Source organism: Chrysemys picta, chromosome 3, assembly GCF_011386835.1.
Source record: "Chrysemys picta bellii isolate R12L10 chromosome 3, ASM1138683v2, whole genome shotgun sequence".
Taxonomy (NCBI): domain Eukaryota; kingdom Metazoa; phylum Chordata; order Testudines; family Emydidae; genus Chrysemys; species Chrysemys picta.
The window spans coordinates 8,303,718-8,325,033 of record NC_088793.1 but is presented as its reverse complement, the minus strand read 5'-3'; the positions used below and the strand labels follow the sequence as shown (position 1 = coordinate 8,325,033).

Genomic DNA, 21,316 nt, shown 5'->3' with positions numbered 1-21,316 from the left:
ATTTGAGTTCCCTAGAAATGATCTCTATCACCCTAAGATTAAATTGCTTGTTTTTGCCTTCAAGTGTATCACTGCACCCTAGCTGCTTATCCCTTTGCCTCTTTCCTTCTCTCACCCCAGTGCTGCTGGCCATGATCCCCTCCCCACCTGCCCTCTATTTGTCCACTTCCCCCACAAGCATCTGTCTCTTTTTCATGTTTCCTCCTACACATGGAACACCCTCTCAAGTATTCCAATCTGCCAAGCCTTCACCCTCTCATTTAAATCCCCACATGCCCACGAGAAGTGAATCTATAATTTATTTTGTAATTAAAATTAAGCCATCAAGGAGTACAGTAATCTAAACTGATTGGTGGCACAATCGTGTTACTGTTCCCTATCCCTCCCTATTGTTTGTCATCCTCACACATTATGTTGTAATAAATGTTAGGTCTCAGTTCTGCAATCAGATCTGTCTGCGCAGTCCACTGCGCCTCTGTTGGTGTCCTGTTGATTTCAGTGGGGTTCCACAGGGGTTCAGGAGTTCACCTACACAGATCCAGCAGCAGGCTCTTAGGGTAGGGACATAGTAAGACAATGTATTCTGTAAAGCACCTGGTGTGAATTTGGGCACTATATAAAGTATCCAATAATAAAATGAAAGCCTACAATCTTTTAATGTAGTTCTCACTCTACATTCATAAGCAGAGGGTGATTGCAGGCACCATTTTATAATTATTCAACACTTAGACAGTGGCCACCATCAACATTTTTATAATTTTACCTAACATTAGCATGATACTTGCTGTATTTCCTTTATATAGTATAGAGAATACCATGGTAAGATGAGTGACTTACAAATAGAAACAGGAAAGATTTTATGGTAACCCCTGAATAGTGCTTTACATTTTCAAAATGCTGTACAGATATTAACTAGTCAATCCTCACAGCTGAGAAGTTGGTACATGATCTTGTTCCCACTTTACGGATGGGCAAACTCAGACAAATAGGTTAACATGCAATTCTAGTTTGAAGCACATACTTTGGTGACACCTTACCTACATGTATCATGCATCTCTCGTCAGGGCTGTTTGTGATGCTGCACAAGCAGGAAAAACCCCAGCTTGACTTTCAGATCCCAGAGTGAAGTTTCAGGGCTGGCAGTCAGGAAAAGGCACGTAGCTTGTAAACTGAGTGAATCTCATGTAGGTAGTGAGAAAAACCACTCTGGAGCCCAGGCCATGGTTAGTCACTTCTCAGAGCAGAGTCACATTTTAAGATTATTTCCTAAATCCAAACAGTGAGTCAGTTCTAAAGACAAGGTTAGAACTTGGGAGTTCCTGATTTCATCCTCCAGTCACTAAACCATGCGCCCTCGCTACCCATTAGAACTGTGTAGAATGGCTGTTCTCTACCTTTTTGGGCTCAGGACCCATTTGTAAATGTTTATGGCTGGTCACCACCCAGTAAATAGTCTGGAGGTGGAAGCCCTGGGGTGCTTTCAGTTGTGTCCTGTCTCCCCAAGGGGGTTGGGTGCTGCCCGGCACTTATTCCCACAGTGGCGGCTCCTGCAGCTCCTGTGCTGTGGGGCTGGCTGGGCTTGGCTCTGGGCATTGCAACCTCAGGGGTTGCAGCCCTGCTCAGGTTTGACTGCACCCCCCTCACTGGACCAAATTTGTGCCAGTGGAGCTGTGACCTGGCTCGTGGGGTTGCAGTGCCACTCACTCAAATTTGGCCTACCTGAATTCCCGGGCCAAATCTGAGTGGTGCTGGGACCCCAGAGGTTGCAGTGCCTGGAGCAGGGAGGTGAGCCCAGCCAGCCCCGTGGGACAGGAGCTGCCATGTGACCCTTGGAAACATTCTGGTGACCCTGTTTTGGGTCCCGACCCACAGGTTGAAAAACCCTGGTGTAGAGCACATTTGGACCTTCTGCCACACTCTGGAATCAAGTTAAATCCACAAAAGGTCATCGCAGACTTCTCTGCAGCCTGTCTTCAGTTTCTCACTCCTTGAAAGTATTACTTGCTCCCTTCGAGCAGAGTGTACTCCCTTCTTCCTCCTGCTCCCCCGTTTCAGCTGCAGCTCTGGAGAGGTCTCAAAGCTATGGGACATGTCCCAGACGGCAAGAACTCCATTGCCATAGACCATTAGGCCGCTCACTTTCATAAACTGCTTAATGCTGTCTGTCTGAATGCTGACTCTGGGGAGAAGTGCCACAGAGATGGCTGTAAAAGTTTAGCTTGCAGATTGCAGCTGGGTGCCAAGATGGATGGGGGAGAGAGAGTGTATGAGCGATAACATAACTTTCCTAAATACTATTTCCTAGACTGCCCCTTCTCACAAAAAAGCTCCTGACAGGGGGTGGAAGACTCCATGATGGCCCCTTCCTTGACTTCCCCTCCCCCGAAAATCATTCAGTGGGTGGAGTTTTGCACCATTTTAGAACAGGCTATGGTTTCTCTTCCAAATCTTATGGAGCTCAGCGGAGACAACCATCCACACAGAGGTCTCATGCTTCTGCAGACCCCATTCACTCCCCTGCTGCATATGGCCAAGAGACACTTGTCCAAGGTGGTGCAGAAAATCACTGTTGCAGCCACGATCACCCCAATGTCCTGGCTTCTTGTGTTGTGCTGTAGCCCCCAGACCACCTTTCTCTACACTGCACCAAAGAATGCATATACAGAAGTCCGTCCTTCCGCTGTGTCTTAAAATGGTAAGCTATAGTTATTGTTAGCTATGAATAAATTTCAGTGCACACTTCTGTGCCTCTTGAGTTCCTTACCTAAGCTGTGCATCTGCCAAACTAGTGCATGTCCTCTCGACCGCTGTAAATATAGGCTAGAGGCAGCTTATCACCCCTAAGATCATGACAGCTGACACACAGATCTAAGAGCCTAGTAATTATATGCTAAAAGTCAATGTGCCTGTTTATTCTGTCTCCACCTCCAACAGCAGGAAAACATCCTTTAACTAATTACATGTGAGTGTCCGTCCCATCCCACCCCCCCCAGCAAGGAAGCTGCAGCATGAAGCAAACAGTCTGCAGAGATGTCTCTTAGGTCTCAGGTGGTTTACAGACTTGGGTAATCATAGATTCACAGATTCTAGGACTGGAAGGGACCTCGAGAGGTCATCGAGTCCAGTCCCCTGCCCTCATGGCAGGACCAAATACTGTCTAGACCATCCCTGATAGGCATTTATCTAACCTACTCTTAATCAATAGGGGACGTTAACGGGATTGAACCAAACATGCTTTGCGTGGAAGTGCAGCACTTACCCACATGGCCTCAGCGTTGCTGTTCTTCCTGCTTTTGCTTGGTAAAATGAATACCCTTTTTCGAATACTGTGTGCACAGATGCGTAGTCTCTGTAGTACATCTTGCACATGTACATGTATGTCATGGGGTGGGGAATTGGGAAGTAAAAGCTCCCACCACCCTTTCACAACAGTAATATGATCCCATGGGAGTGCTGAGAAGATTTAAAAGATTAGGTGGAAGGCCTTTTATTTGTATTTAAAGGGCCACTGCTAGGGTATAAATAAGGCTTTTAAAATATATGTATTTGTATATACATACATGCTGATGTGTATGTATGTAAGTGATACTAATGTGAGTACGTATGCTTACTGTGTCGTGCTGAAGCAAATTTAAAATGCTGAATAACTTTTCACCCTTAATGTAGTTTTATATTTTGCACTACACTTGATTTGGACCATGATAACTGACCAGTCAGTTTTACTTTTGTTTCTGGTCAGTTTCATTTTCATGCCTTTTATAATGCTACTGTGTTTGGATTGCAAATGTTGCCGGGGAATTTTTAAATCTATAAAACACTTTCATTGGACTGTAAAGTGAAATAACAGGAACTTTTCTGTGGATGATCTGTAAAAACTTAGTGGCTTTTGTTTTACACCACCTGAATTTTAAGCTCGTCCAGTCTCGTATCCCTTTTTAAGCTTTATCCACACAGTGGATTGGGCTAGCTGAGAGGTACAGTGGTAGTAATACTGTCTGCCACACAGCAAGTCCTGTGTTCGGTCCCTTGTGCCTGGAAGGTCCCACAGAAACAGTGTGCTCACGCCTAGCATAAAGGGGGAATTTGGCCCTGTAGAGTTGATGAGCACAGGGAGGCATAGTCACTCCTCTCACTGGAGCAATACTCATCCTGACACAGGGCTTTGGGGAAAGGACATTATAGGGCTTGAAACTAGACAGTTGATGTTGGTAGGAGCTTTGCTGACCACTTCAGTGGGTGCAGGATTGAGCCTGTAATGAAGAAAAATTAGATAGATCCTCCTCCTTCTCAGGAGAGAGAAGGAAGTGGATTCACAGTTCTAGATCTACGAGGATCAGACAGAACACATACGTTCCAAAATATTACCTTAAAGTATAATAAAATGCTAGTTCACATGCATGTGTTATGCAAACCATGACCCCAGTCCTGCAGTTGGATCCTTTTAGGCAGACTTCCGCCAGAGCGCCATTGCGGCTCCTTGTGGACACAGGGATCTGCCTGTGTAGATCCATTTTCAGGATCAGGGCTCATGTTAGGAAGATAACAAACATAGACTAGTAACACATGGCAATGTGGGAATACACATTACCATGTGTCTCATAAAAAGCATAAGGGAGGAAACTTCATTTGAGCTAGTTTCTGATTTTTAAGTGTTTCCAAATGTTAGTGTAGAGGCTCTTGAAAGCTCCTCTAGTAGGATTTCTTGCTATGTCTTGGGTAGAAGAGGAATCAGTTGATTCAGAAACCAAAGGCTTTTTGTTTCTATGTGTAATAGCAAATGAATATCCACTTTAGAACATTTGGTTAAGATACATATTTACATTATACTGTAATGGCTCCTTAGGAGCTATTAAAATGCTTTTGAAAAAGGTTTTTAAATCTTTTTCTGTTTTTAAAAAACAACAAAAACTGAAGTATAAAAGTGTTTTAAAAAGTTCTTTAAGATTTAGCACAGGGATCGGCAACCTTTGGCCCGCGGCCCACCAGGGTAAGCCCCCTGGCGGGCCTGGCCCATTTGTTTACCTGCCACGTCCGCAGGTTCGGCCAATCGCGGCTCCCACTGGCCAATGGGGGCTGCGGGAAGCGACGCGTGCCAAGGGATGTGTTGGCTGCTGTTTCCCACCACCCCCATTGGCCTGGAATGGCGAACCGCGGCTAGTGGGAGCCGTGATCGGCTGAACCTGCGGACACGGCAGGTAAACAAACCAGCCCGGCCAGGGGGCTTACCCTGGCGAGCCGTGGGCCAAAGGTTGCCGATCCCTGATTTAGCATGTCTTTAACGAATCGCTGTTTTTTCTGCTTTGGCTTCAGCTTCATAGACTCCCAAGACAGGTGGTCTTTTTGGACTGATAAATTGAAACAGTTCATAGAAAACTTTGTCAATAGAGTCTGTGTTAAAAGTAAATGGAAAAAGGAGGACTGCGATGCTTGCTGTTCTCGAACCCTTGTATTACATTCCCAGTGTTTCCAACTCGTGATTTTATTTAATGGTGTTGTGATATTTGGTGTTTTCAGCATCTGGATTCATATTATTACTTGAGAACCGCAGCTTTTATTTAAAAACAAAGTTTCTAATTCTTGTGGGTGCGTAGAAAAACCTTAAAAATATGAGCCCTAAAGGCTGAGTCTCCAGAAGGCAGACAAAAAGAACTGCAAACATATGAATTTAGAAACATCTCGTGATTTTAAAGACAGTTTCATGAATTTGGGGGCCTCATTTTTTTGAACGGTTAGGATTAGTAATACTACATTTCTACTCCACTGGGGTTAGTTGAAGAGTGGGACAATTACAGATGTGATACATTAGGTGTTGTAGGTTACATGTAGCCAGAAGAGAGTGATCATAGGACTGGAAGGGACCTCGAGAGGTCATCTAGTCCAGTCCCCTGCCCTCATGGCAGGATTAAATATTATCTAGACCATTCCTGACAGGTGTTTGTCTAACTTGTTCTTAAAATTCTCCAGTGATGGAGATTCCACCATTGATGTAGTAGGAAAATCAGTCATGCAGAGGGAGATGGAATACAGACCTAGGTATTGCTATATTGGGTCAGACCAATTTAGTCCCATGTTCTGTCTCCAGCAGTGGTCAGCACCAGCTGACTCAAAGGAAAATGCAAGAACCCTGCTGTAGGAAGTTAGGGAATAACATGCCCCGGAAGAGTTTCGTCTTAACCCCCATTAATTAGGAGCTGGTTTATGCCCTGAAGCAGGAGCATTTTAAGGTGTTAAGTGAAAGTAGGTCTGACCGCCTATTGTAACAAACATGCTAAAGGGCTGGAAAAAAGTGTCAGTTGCCAACTGATCCTTGTTAGGTAACTTTCGCCACTTAACTCTTCACCTCTAAGACTGACTTAGTGCACAGGACCTTACTTTCAAGGGTTTAAGTTAGTTCTTTTAAGCCATAGGGTGGTATTGTCAGAATGCCTAAGGGCTAAATTTTGTGCCGTTAAATTCAATGAGCGTTTTGTTATAGAACTTTTCTTAAGGGAGTTAGGAACCCAAGTCTCATTGAATGTTATAGCCATAGTAACTATATACTTTTTCTTGCTGTCAGCACCTCTCCCGCCCACCCCCCGGGATTATTTGATGCAGAGAAGGTGATTGAAGGCTATTTGCTGCATTAGCTATGGAGCCATGGCTCTCTGAGGGTCTAACATTCCCTCTTCATCCTCTTGCAGATATGATTGTGGCTGCCTTCTCTGCAATGTGAAATCAAGCTTGGAGAAAGTGGCTTTAAAGTCTCAATTGTTTTGACTGGTCGATTACAAAGGGCATTTTTTAGTGACAATTGTTTACAGTATGGGAAGCATGTGTGTTCTAAAGGATGCTGGCAAGGTCGGGAGGCAGAGAATGCCCTCCCTTTCTCTAGCTCTGTATCCGCTAACAATGCTCACGGCCAGTAGTTTTCTGTGTAGTGTCTCCCCCTCCGATCTGTGCTTTAGTCTAAATCCTTGCATCCCTGCAGCAAGTCCATGATGGCCCTTCTGAAGCCTGTGTTGCACGTGCAGTCGATGGAGGCCACCACGCCCCTTGTTCTTGTCTTAAATATAAATAGCTTTCTGGCTGCTTTGCCAACAGACCTGGCGCCTCGAGTGATTCTTGCACGACCTCGGAAAATGCTGCCAGACTGGCTCTGCAAGTGAACATGTGTGAAACGACTGGGGGAAGGGGAAAATCTAATGAAACAGTTAAGTTTCGGGCAATAGGCAGGTCACTATTAACAGAGGGATGAGAGGGTGTGTTATTGCTTGGTTCAGAGATCTCGACTCCCTATGGGAGTTGGCTCTTTGAGGATCTCCCTGATAATTGGGAGCTTACTTTGCAGTGACCTCCTGTTCTACAGACGTGAACACGTTAGGAGACTGCAGGGTCAATTTCTCCCCTGTCTTGCACTTTGTTGTAGTTTCAATCTGCAAAATGAGTGTGACTCTGATAGTGTTTTATTCACACTTTGCAGGTAGAAACAACAACACAAGGTGCAAGGCAGTGGAGGATCATGTTCTAGGGCCTCTGATGAGCAGAGAGGTGGAGGGTAGATAGTCCATGCAATTCATAGTAACAACTTTGTCCCATGACAGGGAGGGAGAAAGAGTCCGTATGGTTTAGCCACTACTTTCCTTGATCTGCTCCTGTTCACATTTCACACCTGGGCACAAGCTGTTTAGTCCGCCCCTGTCAAGATCACTCTCTTTCCATTTCTCTTCAGTACTACTGTTTACTTCTCCAAACACCACCACCTCTCCCCAAACTCCTTCTTAAATTGTAGTGTCTAACTGTGGTTCACCACAAGTGGTGATGGTGAGAATACAGTTTAACCCTCAGTTCTCATTGGGAATCAGCAGTTCCCAGGCCTGTATCATCTGCACAAACTGGGCACAGCAGGGTTAATAAAATAGCTGCTAGCTCTTGTGGATTTTAGTTAAATCCCTTATTTAAATGTTGGCCATGAGGGGTGTGAACCTAGGACTTTGTTCTGGGAACCCTGACACTTTAACATGGTGTTTCAGGTAATGAATTCATCTTCTCCTTCCAAACCTCCATTTCCACCTCCTTATCACAAATGTAGAGTGTTTCCCTATTACTTTGCTTGATTCAGAAGAGATGCTCATCTGTTCCATGTATGTCTTGCCTTTGGTAAGTCTCTTGATGGGAACAGTGTGTGGTTCCCCTTGTCGTCACGTCATATGGCTTTATTTTTGTTTTGCATCAGCTGGAGGCTCTTTTAAAGTAGTCTGTGTGCCAATGAGCAATTTACGCTGGTTTGCCTTGCAGGATTGGGCCCTTAGTGCACATTCAGTAGCGCCAATGGGATTTCTGCTCAGGGCCCTCGAGATGTGCCAAAAAGGAGAAAAAACTGACCTGCTTTCTATGTGGGAGTAGGGAAAGTTTTCTTCCATTCTCTTCCCCCATCACAAGCCAAGCATTTCACTACTGTAGTAGTAATCCGGATACCAAATCCAAGCTGTGCGTGTTTATAGCTGGTGAAATTGTGTAGAGATAAGGCTTTAGTTTATCAGTTTGCTTTTTGAATATGAGACCAAAAAAGATAACTGCTACAATCTACTAATAAACATGGTTTGTATCAGTTTGGAGACAATCAACATATCTTGGTAGGAAAATAAATACTGGCTGGGAAGAAGAGGTTTATGAAGAGGCTTTGGGGGGAGGGGATAGCTCAGTGGTTTGAGCATTGGCCTGCTAAACTCAGGGTTGTGAGTTCAGTCCTTGAGGGGGCCACTTAGAGATCTGGGACAAAAAATCCATACTTGGTCCTGCTAGTGAAGGCAGGGGGCTGGACTCGATGACCTTTTGGGGTCCCTTCCAGTTCTATGAGATCTGAGATAGGTATGGAGCACTGTACAACAATTTATTCTTCCTTTTAGTAGCCTGGTCACTAGAGTAGTTAATAGACAAGTATGTAGGGAAGAAGGATAGCCTTGTAGTTAGGAAACTGGACTGAGACTTGAGTTCTAGGCTCAGTTCCTGACCCCGGCACAGACTTCCTGTGTGAGCTTGGGCAGGTATGTTAGCAACAAGAAGAAAATCAAGGAACGTGTGGGCCCCTTACTGAATGAGGGAGGCAATCTAGTAACCGAGGATGTGGAAAAAGCTAATGTACTCAATGATTTTTTTGCCTCTGTCTTCACGCACAAGGTCAGCTCCCAGATTGCTGCACTGGGCAGTACAGCATGGGGAGAAGGTGACCAACCCTCTGTGGAGAAAGAAGTGGTTCTGGACTATTTAGAAAAACTGGACGTGCACAAGTCCATGGGGCCGGATGCGCTGCATCCGAGGGTGCTAAAGGAGTTGGCGGGTGAGATTGCAGAGCCATTAGCCATTATTTTTGAAAACTCATGGCGATCGGGGGAGGTCCCAGATGACTGGAAAAAGGCTAATGTAGTGCCCATCTTTAAAAAAGGGAAGAAGGAGGATCCGGGGAACACAGGCCAGTCAGCCTCACCTCAGTCCCTGGAAAAATCATGGAGCAGGTCCTCAAGGATCAATTATGAAACATTTAGAGGAGAGGAAAGTGATCAGGAACAGTCAGCATGGATTCACGAAGGGGAAGTTGTGCCTGACTAACCTAATTGCCTTCTATGATGAGATAACTGGCTCTGTGGATGAGGGGAAAGCAGTGGATGTGTTATTCCTTGACTTTAGCAAAGCTTTTGATACGGTCTCCCACAGTATTCTTGCCGCCAAGTTAAAGAAGTATGGGCTGGATGAATGGACTGTAAGGTGGACAGAAAGCTGGCTAGATCGTCGGGCTCAACGGGTAGTGATCAATGGCTCCATGTCTAGTTGGCAGCCGGTTTCAAGCGGAGTGCCCCAAGGGTCAGTCCTGGGGCCGGTTTTGTTTAATATCTTTATTAATGATCTGGAGGATGGTGTGGACTGCACTCTCAGCAAGTTTGCAGATGACACTAAACTAGGAGGCGTAGTAGATACACTAGAGGGTAGGGATCGGATACAGAGGGACCTAGACAAATTAGAGGATTGGGCCGAAAAAAACCTGATGAGGTTCAACAAGGACAAGTGCAGAGTCCTGCACTTAGGACGGAAGAATCCCATGCACTGCTACAGACTAGGGACCGAATGGCTAGGTAGCAATTCTGCAGAAAAGGACCTAGGGGTCACAGTGGACGAGAAGCTGGATATGAGTCAACAGTGTGCTCTTGTTGCCAAGAAGGCTAACGGCATTTTGGGCTGTATAAGTAGGGGCATTGCCAGCAGATCGAGGAACGTGATCGTTCCCCTTTATTCGACATTGGTGAGGCCTCATCTGGAATACTGTGTCCAGTTTTGGGCCCCACACTACAAGAAGGATGTGGAAAAATTGGAAAGAGTCCAGCGGAGGGCAACAAAAATGATTAGGGGTCTGGAGCACATGACTTATGAAGAGAGGCTGAGGGAACTGGGATTGTTTAGTCTGCAGAAGAGAAGAATGAGGGGGGATTTGATAGCAGCCTTCAACTACCTGAAGGGGGGTTCCAAAGAGGATGGAGCTCGGCTGTTCTCAGTGGTGGCAGATGACAGAACAAGGAGCAATGGTCTCAAGTTGCAGTGGGGGAGGTCCAGGTTGGATATCAGGAAAAACTATTTCACTAGGAGGGTGGTGAAACACTGGAATGCATTACCTAGGGAGGTGGTGGAGTCTCCTTCCTTGGAGGTTTTTAAGGCCTGGCTTGACAAAGCCCTGGCTGCGATGATTTAGCTGGGAATTGGTCCTGCTTTGAGCAGAGGGTTGGACTAGATGACCTCTTGAGGTCCCTTCCAACTCTGATATTCTATGATTGAAACCACTTAAAATCTCTGTTCTTAAGGCCCCCGTTTGTTTAAAAAACAAAAAAAAGAGACAATGCTTTCTTCTGCTCTTTCTTTGTCTAATTTTAGATATTAAGAACTTTGGGGCCAGGACTGTCTCATTCTATGTATTTGTATAGCGCCTAGCATACTGGGGCCCTGCTCTGGGTTGGAGGTTTGGGGCACTGCCATAATACATAGGAACTATCACATTGGATCAGACAGAGGTCCATCTAGTCCAGTATCCCATCTCTGAAAGTGACCAGCATCTTCTATTTCAGTGCAAGGTGAAAAAATCTTTGCAGTTAGGCAGTTAAAGGGTAACCTGTTCCTTGAGGAAGTTTCCTCCTGACCCCCAAGAGCTAGATCAGGGGTCGGCAACCTTTCAGAGGTGGTGTGCCGAGTCTTCATTTATTCACTCTAATTTATGGTTTCGCGTGCCAGTAATACATTTTAACGTTTTTAGAATGTCTCTTTCTATAAGTCTATAATATATAACTAAACTATTGTTGTATATAAAGTAAATAAGGTTTTTAAAATGTTTAGCAAACTTCATTTAAAATTAAATTAAAATGCAGAGCCCCCCGGACCAGTGGCCAGGACCCGGGCAGTGTGAGTGCCACTGAAAATCAGCTTGTGTGCCGCCTTCGGCACCCGTGCCATAGGTTGCCTACCCCTGAGCTGGATGTTGGTGTGTGCCCTGAAGCAGGAGGATTGAGAGGCCTTCCCACATTCTTGTTTGTTTAATATTACAAGTCAATATTTTTCTATCCATATAAATGTCTAATCTTATTTTGAATCTTGGTAAGTTTTGGTGTCAATGATATACCCGGTGGCAATGAGTTCTACAGACTAATTGTGCATTGTATGAAAAACACTGCCGCTACTGCTACTACTTATGGCCAAATGATACTTGCCTTTCTGATCTGAGTGGACTGCTCATTGACTTTACTGAGAGTGTATGCTTGACTAAAACAAGCAGGATTTGACCTCAGTTTACTGAGGTTGCATGCCAAAAAGGAATGTGTATAACTCTAGTTGTAAAGGTTCAGCTGTCTCCAATGGTTGACTGTTTTCAGTGTTTTACATGGTGCTGTTTAATATGTTTGAACAGGAGATTTTCAGTAGGTTTAACAGGCAGGTGTGCTCTTCCTTTAAGCTACTTGAGTCTTATTCAACAGTTTGAGTGTTAAATTTTGCTTTAAGGACTCAAATGGTAAGAGATCAGAACTACATTAGGCATGTTCTACTTTAAAAATAATTGATGTAAAATAAAAAATGGACAAGCTCTTTTGGTGTGCAAAGTTCAAGAGATCGTGTGTGTCTGTGTGTCTTTCAGCGTAATTAACTAAATTCTTTTCTAAACCCTAAGGGCTAAGAGTTTCAAAATTTCCTACAAGTTTTGCGCATGTGTCTGCTTGCCTTGTTCTGCAGGCTAAGGGTGCGCTCTGCTGTAATGCGGCTATTTTGTAAAATTGCATTGCCAGTAGTGTATAACTTTGATTGGAACACTGTTGATGGCAATGTAAATAAGAACATTGGCACACGCATCTCTTTAAAATAATTCATATGCAGAGCCAGTTCGGGTACTTTGTACACAGGCTCTTTTTGGGAGGGTGGATCTTGAGAGGGAATTGGCCTTTGCCCCAAAGGGAGCAGGGAGGGGGTATGTGCTCCCCTGAGGACACATGGAGGGAGTGCACGCTGCACTCCACTAAGCATGGGGGGCTGGGGTTATCTAGCCTTGTGTGAGGTATACAAGAGGAATAAGGAAGGCTCCTTGTGCCCAATCTCTGCCTACAGACTAGTGGCAATCTGGGCCATAACCAGCTCTGATATAGGCCACATCTGTTAGGCTACTGTTACCTTTGATGTGACAGTGATTCACATGTATAGACTCAGAATTCTGTAGAGGATATTGTCTTTATTATAAACACTTCCAGTCAAGGATCTCAAAGTACTATATGAACATTAATGAATAACTCTTCTCCCTGGGGAAGAGAAGAAGCATCTTTTCTCTCTCTCTCTCTCTCTCTCAGATTTTGGGAGGAACGAGGAGGGAGCTGAAATGCAGATTGTGTGACCCTCAGCAAATCACACAGAAAACCTTGACCCTCAGCCCTGGGCCTTAATCACAAGACCATCTTTTCCAAATGATCATGTTATTAATTTTGCAGAATAAACCAAACCTCTGGCAATGTTTAATTAAAAAGAAAGCTCTCTAGATTATAATCTAAAATATAGTGAATCTTTTTAGTGTTTTTAATGGGCCCAATCCTGCTTCTCATTTGGGAATAGATCTGGTCCCTTCAATGGTATTGATCAAAGCAGAACAGTAAGGAAGTGTTAACCGATCTGCTCTGCAGGCTGTCAGAGATGCTGACATCAAACACATTTCACAGCACACATGCCCCAGTCACATCTGGCTTACAATTAAGGCTGGTTACCTAAGCCGTTACAATTAGATAAGAATAACAAAGGCAACCCACTTTAAAAAGCGAGACTGGATCCAGGGTATCTCTTGATTGTTTTCTCTTGTCACATAATTGAACCCTTAGGTCTCCTCCGCTCCATGGGAGGCAGGATATTTTCATCACTAGTTTATAATTATTTCTGTTGTGAAACCTCTTATGAGGCATTAAAATTAAAATAATAAGGGCAGTGAGATACTGATCCTTCCTGCTAAGGAGGGGGGCCTGTGTACGGCAGGCTACTTCTAACTGCTTTGTTTGTGAAGCTCTTGGAGGTGGAAAGTGCGATAAATATTAATAAAAATGTAATTCTAGAATTATGCAGAGCAGAGGTTAAAGTGACATCTTAGCCTTTCAAAGGGGAAAGGTATGGCTCAGAGGGAATGGACAAGAGCAACACCAACCTAGAGACGGATCCTAACAGTGCAGTAGAGCATCACCAATCTGCCCCCAAACAGCAGTCTCTGCTCGCTACTCAGCTAAGGTGGTTACAGAGACGCAGTGGTACATTCTGACGTGCACTTACCTCTGTTCAGGAGACCACGCTTATTAGACAACCACCTGACTTAAGAGAGTAGCTCATGGTATCCCCAAATGTAAGGCTAGCTGGAGCTGTTTAGGCATGGCTTTGCCCTGTGGGCAGTGCTGATTCACAGTGCCTCAGGGAGGTACTGGATGTTTCCTGAACTTCTCTGTAAACAGCAGGTATATTGGCTGCTACTAAGCCTCCTCATGCAATGCAGCCTGTAGGTTGGTACTGGAATGGGTGGGACCAATAGTTCTGCCTCTTCCCCACTTCCTTTATGATGCTGTATGTCCCCTGGGAAGTAGAGAGGGGGCAGATCCAGTGTGTCCCTTAGCACAAAGACGGCAGTTCTGCCTACCCCTTATGCCGGATGCAAGCTGTGTGAACTTTTGGGAGACCAGTGTAGCCTAGAAGACAGATCACTGAACTGGGAGTCAGAAGCCCTGGATTCTATTCCCAGCTCTCCCACTGACCTGCTATGACACCTTAGGCAAGTCACTTTTCCTCTGAGTGCCTCTGTCCCACCCTTCCTATTTAGATTTGTAAGCTCTTCAGGAAAGGGACTGTCTCTTACTGTGTGTATATACAGTGTGTAGCACAATGGGACCCTCAGCTCAGTAAATGACTATGTGTTACTGTACTGAAGAGAGAATAATAATGATGCTCCTTGTGTTGTTCCCCAATGTTCTGGCTTCATGTGGGGGCTGGCCAGAATCTATCCTGCACTGAGTAAATTGAGTTCCTCCTGTACTGGAAAACTAGCACTTTTAAGCAGCAGACTTTTGGTCAGTCTCTTTAGTTTGTCCTTTGGAACAGACTTCCCTATGTTGTCATAACCAACTAGCTAACCTGCAGTTGTTAAAATAAGACAGCTAAGTTTTGTGATGCAGTCTCCTCCTTTTATTTATTCTTCACGTGCTAACTTGCAAAATTCAGGCATTTGTGTCAGTCCCCTGATCACTGCTGAAAACTAGTGAGGATCTGGTATATACTTAATCCATTTGGAATGAACATTTTGAGGATTTGTTGGGTAGAGATCTGGGGATTTTTTTAGATATGCTTCTTTCTCTTACTACTGAAAATCATGATTGCACCACTGCAGAGTTTACAGCACACAGCATCCATTCAGAAGAACATCTTTTGTTTTTGTCGCTTAGCGATTTCTAGGCTGACTTTCAATTTCAGCTACAAACTTCACTTTTCCCTTACCAGTGCCAGTGGAGGTTCTGTATCAAATTAACTGCACTTCCTAGTTAAAGATGTGTTGCAATTATATTAATCCTGGGGGAATTCTGCTAAAAACCAATAAAATTCTGCACACAATATTTTAAAATTCTGCATATTTTATTTGTCAAAATAACACAATATGATCATGCCAGTTTCAGTTAGTTTGGTAATTTATTTCAAAGTACCCATCAGTAAGTATGTCTGTAACAATACAAACCAACAAAAAGAGATTCAGGAAATATTTTTTTGACAAATAGACTCCTTACTAGGCATATTAATACAGAACTTTGAGTAATTCATTTAAACTACAATACAGAAATGTATTTCCTGCACCCCTCAGAAGCAGTGCAAAGGCTTGAGGGAGTCGGGGTAACGGAGGAGCTGAGAGAGAGGGAAGGAGCCTGGGAGTGAACCTGGAGGGTTGTTGGGTGTAGGTGAGAGAAGTATAGAACAGGTTTTTTTTGGGGGGGGGGGATTGTTGGGGAGCCTCCCCCATGCATGTCCTGGCTGACCCCTAATCACTCCCATTCAGTCAGGCACATCTGCCTCTGTCCCTGTGTGTCCTTGCACCCCATGTGGCCCTGGACCTTTCTACCCCTGCTTCCCGTGTGGCCCTGCAGCCCCCTGCCCATTCAGCCCCTGGCTCAATGCTGTCACCCCACTAGCTCCTGAGCTCACGCCCCAGTCTGTCCTCCACACTAGCCCTTCTGAACCCCAGTTTGTGACCTCCCAGAAGCCCTGTGTGCCTGTCTGTCCTGTGCCTCCTCACCTGGCCCTGCTGTGAGGAATTCAGTCTCTTCCCCTTCCCTCTCTGCTGGCTGGCTGGCCTCTCTTCTGGTGCCACAGCAGCCCCTGGTGGGCAAAATGTGTAACTGCAGTGCCTCTCCAGCAGACTTTCTTCTGTGGAGAAAAAAAATCTGCAGGGGACATGAATTCTGCATATGCGCAGTGGCACAGAATTCTCCTAGAAGTAATGTATATGGTGGATTATCCTGCAGCAGAAACAAGCAGCAAGTGCTAAGGTGTTTACTTATGTAGGAGACTGCAATTCTTTAGGAAGAACTAGCTCTTACTTCTGGAAATCCTGGCTCAAGCCCAATCTGAAGTCCCGAGAAGACTAGGTTGTTTCAGGGTTCTCCCTAGCATGCAGAAGGCTGCATTGCATAAATAGCAAGCAAATTTCATCATTCACCCACTTGGTGGCCTTTGTTCATATTAAAACCAAAGCTGGCTTATTTTTCAGTTATGACTAAATCTCTCACTCTAAAAGATACGATCTCTCCAGGACAAAATTTGAAATGCTCAGTGCAGGCAGTGTGATAGAAATTTGTAGCTGCTTCCATGGAGTTTGGGTAGTGAATAAAATGACCACTGTAATATTTAGAATAGGTAGCCATATTTACAGTCAGGAGTGAGTGGGTTGTTAACTGTGCCTTTTCAAAACCGTAGTAGATACTGAAAAATCAAACTGAGGTCTGGACTTAAAATTGCTGGATATTTATCTGCAATGCCCTATCAAACTAGTGTGGCAGTCCTAGGCACAATGATGAGTAAGGATTTGTTTTTCATACACCTTTTATGGGAGGGCACAAAAGATTTTTGGTTTCATCTGTATGAGATGGTTCTGAAAACCACACTATTTCCTGAACTCTGGTTGTAACCTGTGGCTTATGAAAGATAATTCTATCATGTAACATACACAGTTGTATCGTACTGCCAGAGATTTCCCCAAATACTCCACCCTGTTAGCAGGCATTGATCTGGCTGGGAAGAGGGTTACATAGATTTTGCCAAATCACTGGTGCAAGTGTCTTATAATCCCTCCTAGTTATAAGGGAAATAGGAGTGCCTGTCTGGGAAAATACAGGGTTTGGACTGAGCAGTCCTGAGGGAGAAAACCTTGGGATAACGGTTGACATGAACTTTATCGTATTGTTGATTTCTTACTTAATAAACCCAAACCCCAACATGGGGGTGAGTTTGGACTCATATGTGTGTGGATTTAATAGAGCAGGCTGAGAAAGGCGTCTTGCTCACAAATGTAGTTGGCATGCTTTAAATCAAACTGTCAACTTAATTAAAGTGTAGGCTTTTGGACTGGACTAAATAGAAACATTAAGTGCTGACAGTTGTTTAAGATAAATGTGTAACAAACTTCATTTTCTGAATTCAGAAACTAACCATAATGTAGCAAAATTTTAATGATTCTTCCAGTGTATTGAAGGTAGCAGGAGAACAAACCTGGTCTTGAATTGGAGAGGTCTGACTTCATTGTCTGAAATGGACACAAGGACTTGAAACTTTTTCTTTTTCTCCCTCTCCCTCTTAGTGCAGTTAATCTCTTCACTCAGATGTGTTTCCTTGGTTGTTCCCTGTCTACCATTTTCTGCTTGGAGAGGACAGGAACCATTCTTTTTAGGTGACAAATCTGATGAACTGTCGCATCTTGAGTTGTCTAATAGAGGAAGTTTGGGAATAAATTGATAAACTAAACAATAAGAAGTCACCAGATCAGATGGTATTCGCCCAAGAGTTCTGAAGAAACTCTCATTTGAAATTACAGAACTACTAATTGTGGTATGTAACCTATCCCTTAAATCAGCGTCTGTACAAGATGACTGGCAAATAGCTAATGTTACACCGATAGTTTTTAAAAGGGCTCCAGAGGCGAAATTACAGGCCAGTAAGCCTCACTTTGGTATCAGGCAAAAACTATAGTAAAGAACAGAATCATTAGACACACAGATGAACACAGCAGGTTGAAGAAGAGTCAATACAGCTTTTGTAAAAGGAAATCATGCCTCACCAATCTATTAGATTTTTTTGAAGGGGACAACAAGGATAAAGTGTATTTGGACTTTCAGAAAATCTCCCCCCCCACAGAATATCAGGGTTGGAAGGGACCTCAGGAGATCATCTAGTCCAACCCCCTGCTCAGAGCAGGACCAATCCCCAGACAGATTTTTGCCCCAGATCCCTAAATACCCCCCTCAAGGATTGAACTCACAACCCTGGGTTTAGCAGGCCAATGCTCAAACCACCGAGCTATCCCTCCCCCTTTGAGATCCTGTACCAAAGGCTTTTGACCAAAGTAAGCAGTCATGAGATAAGAGGGAGGGTTCTCTCTTGGATCTATAAATAGTTAAAAGGCAGGAATAAATGGTCCCCACGGAACTGTACTGGGACCACTGCTGTTCAACATATTCATAAATGATCTGGAAAAAGGGGTAAACACTGAAAAGGGAAAATTTGCAGATGATACAAAATTACTCAAGATAGATAAGTTCAAAGCTGATTGCGAAGAGTTACCAAGGGATGTCACAAAACTGGGTGACTGGGCCACAAAATTGCATATGAAATTCAATGTTGATAAATGCAAAGTAAAGCACATTGGAAAACATAATCCCAACTATACATAAACAATAATGGGTTCTAAGTAAGCTGTGGATATTTCTTGAAAACATCCACTCAGTGTTCAGCGGTAGTCACACACCCCCCCCAACAGAATGTTAGAAACCATTAGGAAAAGGGATAGATAAGACAGTGAATATCAAAATGCCTCTATAAAAATCCATGGAATACCCACACCTTCAATACTGCATGCAATTATAGTCACCCCATCTCAAAAAAGATATTTTAGAATTGGAAAAATTACAGAGAAGGACAACAAAAATAATTAGGGGAATGGAACAGTTTCCCTATAAAGAGAGATCTAAAAAGACGGGACTGTTCAGGTTGGAAAGAGATGATGAGTGGGGAGGGGGAATATGAAAGAGGTCTATAAAATCATGACTGGTGTGGAGGAAGTGAATAAGGACGTGTTATTTATCCCTTCACATAACACAAGAATCAGGGGTCACCCAATGAAATGAATAGGTAGCAGGTTTAAAACAAACCTAAGGAAGTATTTCTTCGCACAATGCAGGGTCAACCTGTGGAACTCATTGGCAGGGGATGTTGTGAAGGCCAAAGGTGTAATAGGTTTCAAAAAAGAATTGGATAAGTTAATTGAGCATAGATCCAGCAATGGCTATGAGCCAAGATGGTCAAGGATGCAACCCCATGCTCTGGGTGTCCCCAAACCTCTGACAGCCAGAAGCTGGGACTGGATGGATCACTAGATAATTGCCCTGTTCTGTTCATTCCCTCTGAAGCATCTTGCCCAGCCACTAATAGAAGACAGGATACTGGGTTGGATGGACCATTGGTCTAATCCAATATGGCCATTCTTATGTTCCCTTCTGTCTGTGGTTGCTGTTAGTATTATTTGAAAGAGCAACTGTCAAAGGATGTTAGCTTAATCATGCAGGTTTAAAGTCAGTGTCCATCACCTGTACAATGTGCTGTGTCTTGTACACTTGTGCTTTGTTGATTATAGTCCATCGTGGTAATTCTCCAGTTGTAGTCCATGGTCACTTGTAGGTGGGCCAAAGAGATGCTGCTGTCACAGCGAGGAAGCATCTGTCAGTCTGCAAGCTGGTTGTAACCCAGATCAGGACGCTTTAGAGTTTACAGAGGCCAACAAAGCACAAAGGAAGAATATGCCTCTTGGTGGATCATTAGTCTCCATGAATAATTTGTGGGTTATAAACAGGGTTTCTTTCCAATTAAGGAGGCTGGCATGTTAGAGTAATTATCTCTGAGGGAGGTGAGTGATGCAATAGAACCAGGTCTGCTTTCTACTCCGAGTAACTTGCAATCCCTTTTCTTGCTGAGATCGGATGGAATACTGAAGAGGGGATATATTTCTGATGAGAATACTGAAAATAGAATCCTGCATGCAGTTTTCATATGTAAATTGCAAGTCAAAATATAGTGATCAAAATGGTTGAGACCAGGCCAATAGACCTAAGAGTTGACACAGCAACAGGGTGGATTGATTTAAATCAGCAATTTAAATTATGATTTAAATCAGGAAGTGGAAAGCCTACATTTAAATAATCAATTCTAATCAACTTTTCTATTTGTACTTCCAGTTATTTTCTAAAAAAAAATGGTTGATATAACTATTAAAACATGTTGATTTACAACTAAACAAAACCTTGACACTAGATTTGGTACATCTTTTTGCTACCTAGAAAGGTACATCATAACTAAATACATTTATTATGTAAATTAAATATAAATGTAAATATATTATGTAAATTATATAGCTTAATATTTTCTGTTTTATTAATTGTACATTTTTAGTATGTTAGGAAATGGTGAATGATATATTGCTTATTTACTATGTAATGAACTCATGATTTGTAACAAGTTGCATTATGGTAACTGGAATTTAAATAAACATACAAAACAGCCTATAAAATGTATATTAAACAAAACAATGTGGAATGTTTTGGATCCATAAACTTATTCTTATCAAAATATGTTTCACATTTACCACTACGTGATTTATTAAACAGAGGGATTAACTCTCGTCAGTGTGTTAAACTGATTTCAGGTCAGCCTGGAAGAATTTTCAAATATGCCTAAGTGAAAGTGACTGCAGTGTAAGTTCCTACTTGCATAAGTCTCTTGAAAATGAGACAACCATCTCCTAAGTTACTTAGGTTGTCCTTCAAACTTTTAAAACTAGCAGATTTTATCCCCTCCCTTCTCATTGTTGTTCATAGACTGGAAGAGAGAGACAAGTTTTCCTGCTTTTTCAACTCCCAGTCGGTTTCTCAACTTCGAATGAATTGGTCCACATGAAGAAAATAGTCTTTCTGTGCCTGCATAAGAGGCTACTGCTTTCAAAAGCTGGTTTAGCACTTCAGCACATTCTGATTCCCGGTGCTTAGCTAGTGACTTCCGCCAGTTCAGTGGTTTGACTTTCTTTAAAACATCAGCAGCAAACACGTACTGCTTGAACGGTTCACCTCCAGCCCTGAAATTTATTATGGTTGGCATGATTGATGAGTGGTGATTAGATGCCCATGTCATGGCCCTTCTTTAGCAGTTAGGCATCTACCGTGGTACTTTGAGTTGAGAATATTGACAAGAAATTGAAGTGGAATAAGTGCTTGATCCATACACTCCTTTACTGCTGCAATTTAACTTGAAGTTCTTCCCAAATTTCAACAGCATCAGCAATGCATCTTTCTGTAGTTTATCCAAGGCTATGGAAATAGGTTTCAGTATATTCAGCATATCTTCTACATTTCTCTTCAGTCCAATGATTTTCACAAATTGTCATCAGAATAGGCCAATTCGTAATAAATAGCTCAAAACAATCAGCCACGGAATTCCATTGCATATCTTGGGGGAGAATTAGTTTGGATCCTCCTGCTCTCTTCAGTGAAGC

At 43.4% G+C, this 21,316-nt stretch overlaps 1 protein-coding gene across 18 annotated transcripts in view; it reads left to right on the top strand.

The window, feature by feature from the left end:
* NCOA1 (nuclear receptor coactivator 1) overlaps nucleotides 1-21,316 on the top strand; it is a 338,341-nt gene that overhangs the window by 128,163 nt on the left and 188,862 nt on the right. The window lies entirely within an intron of this gene.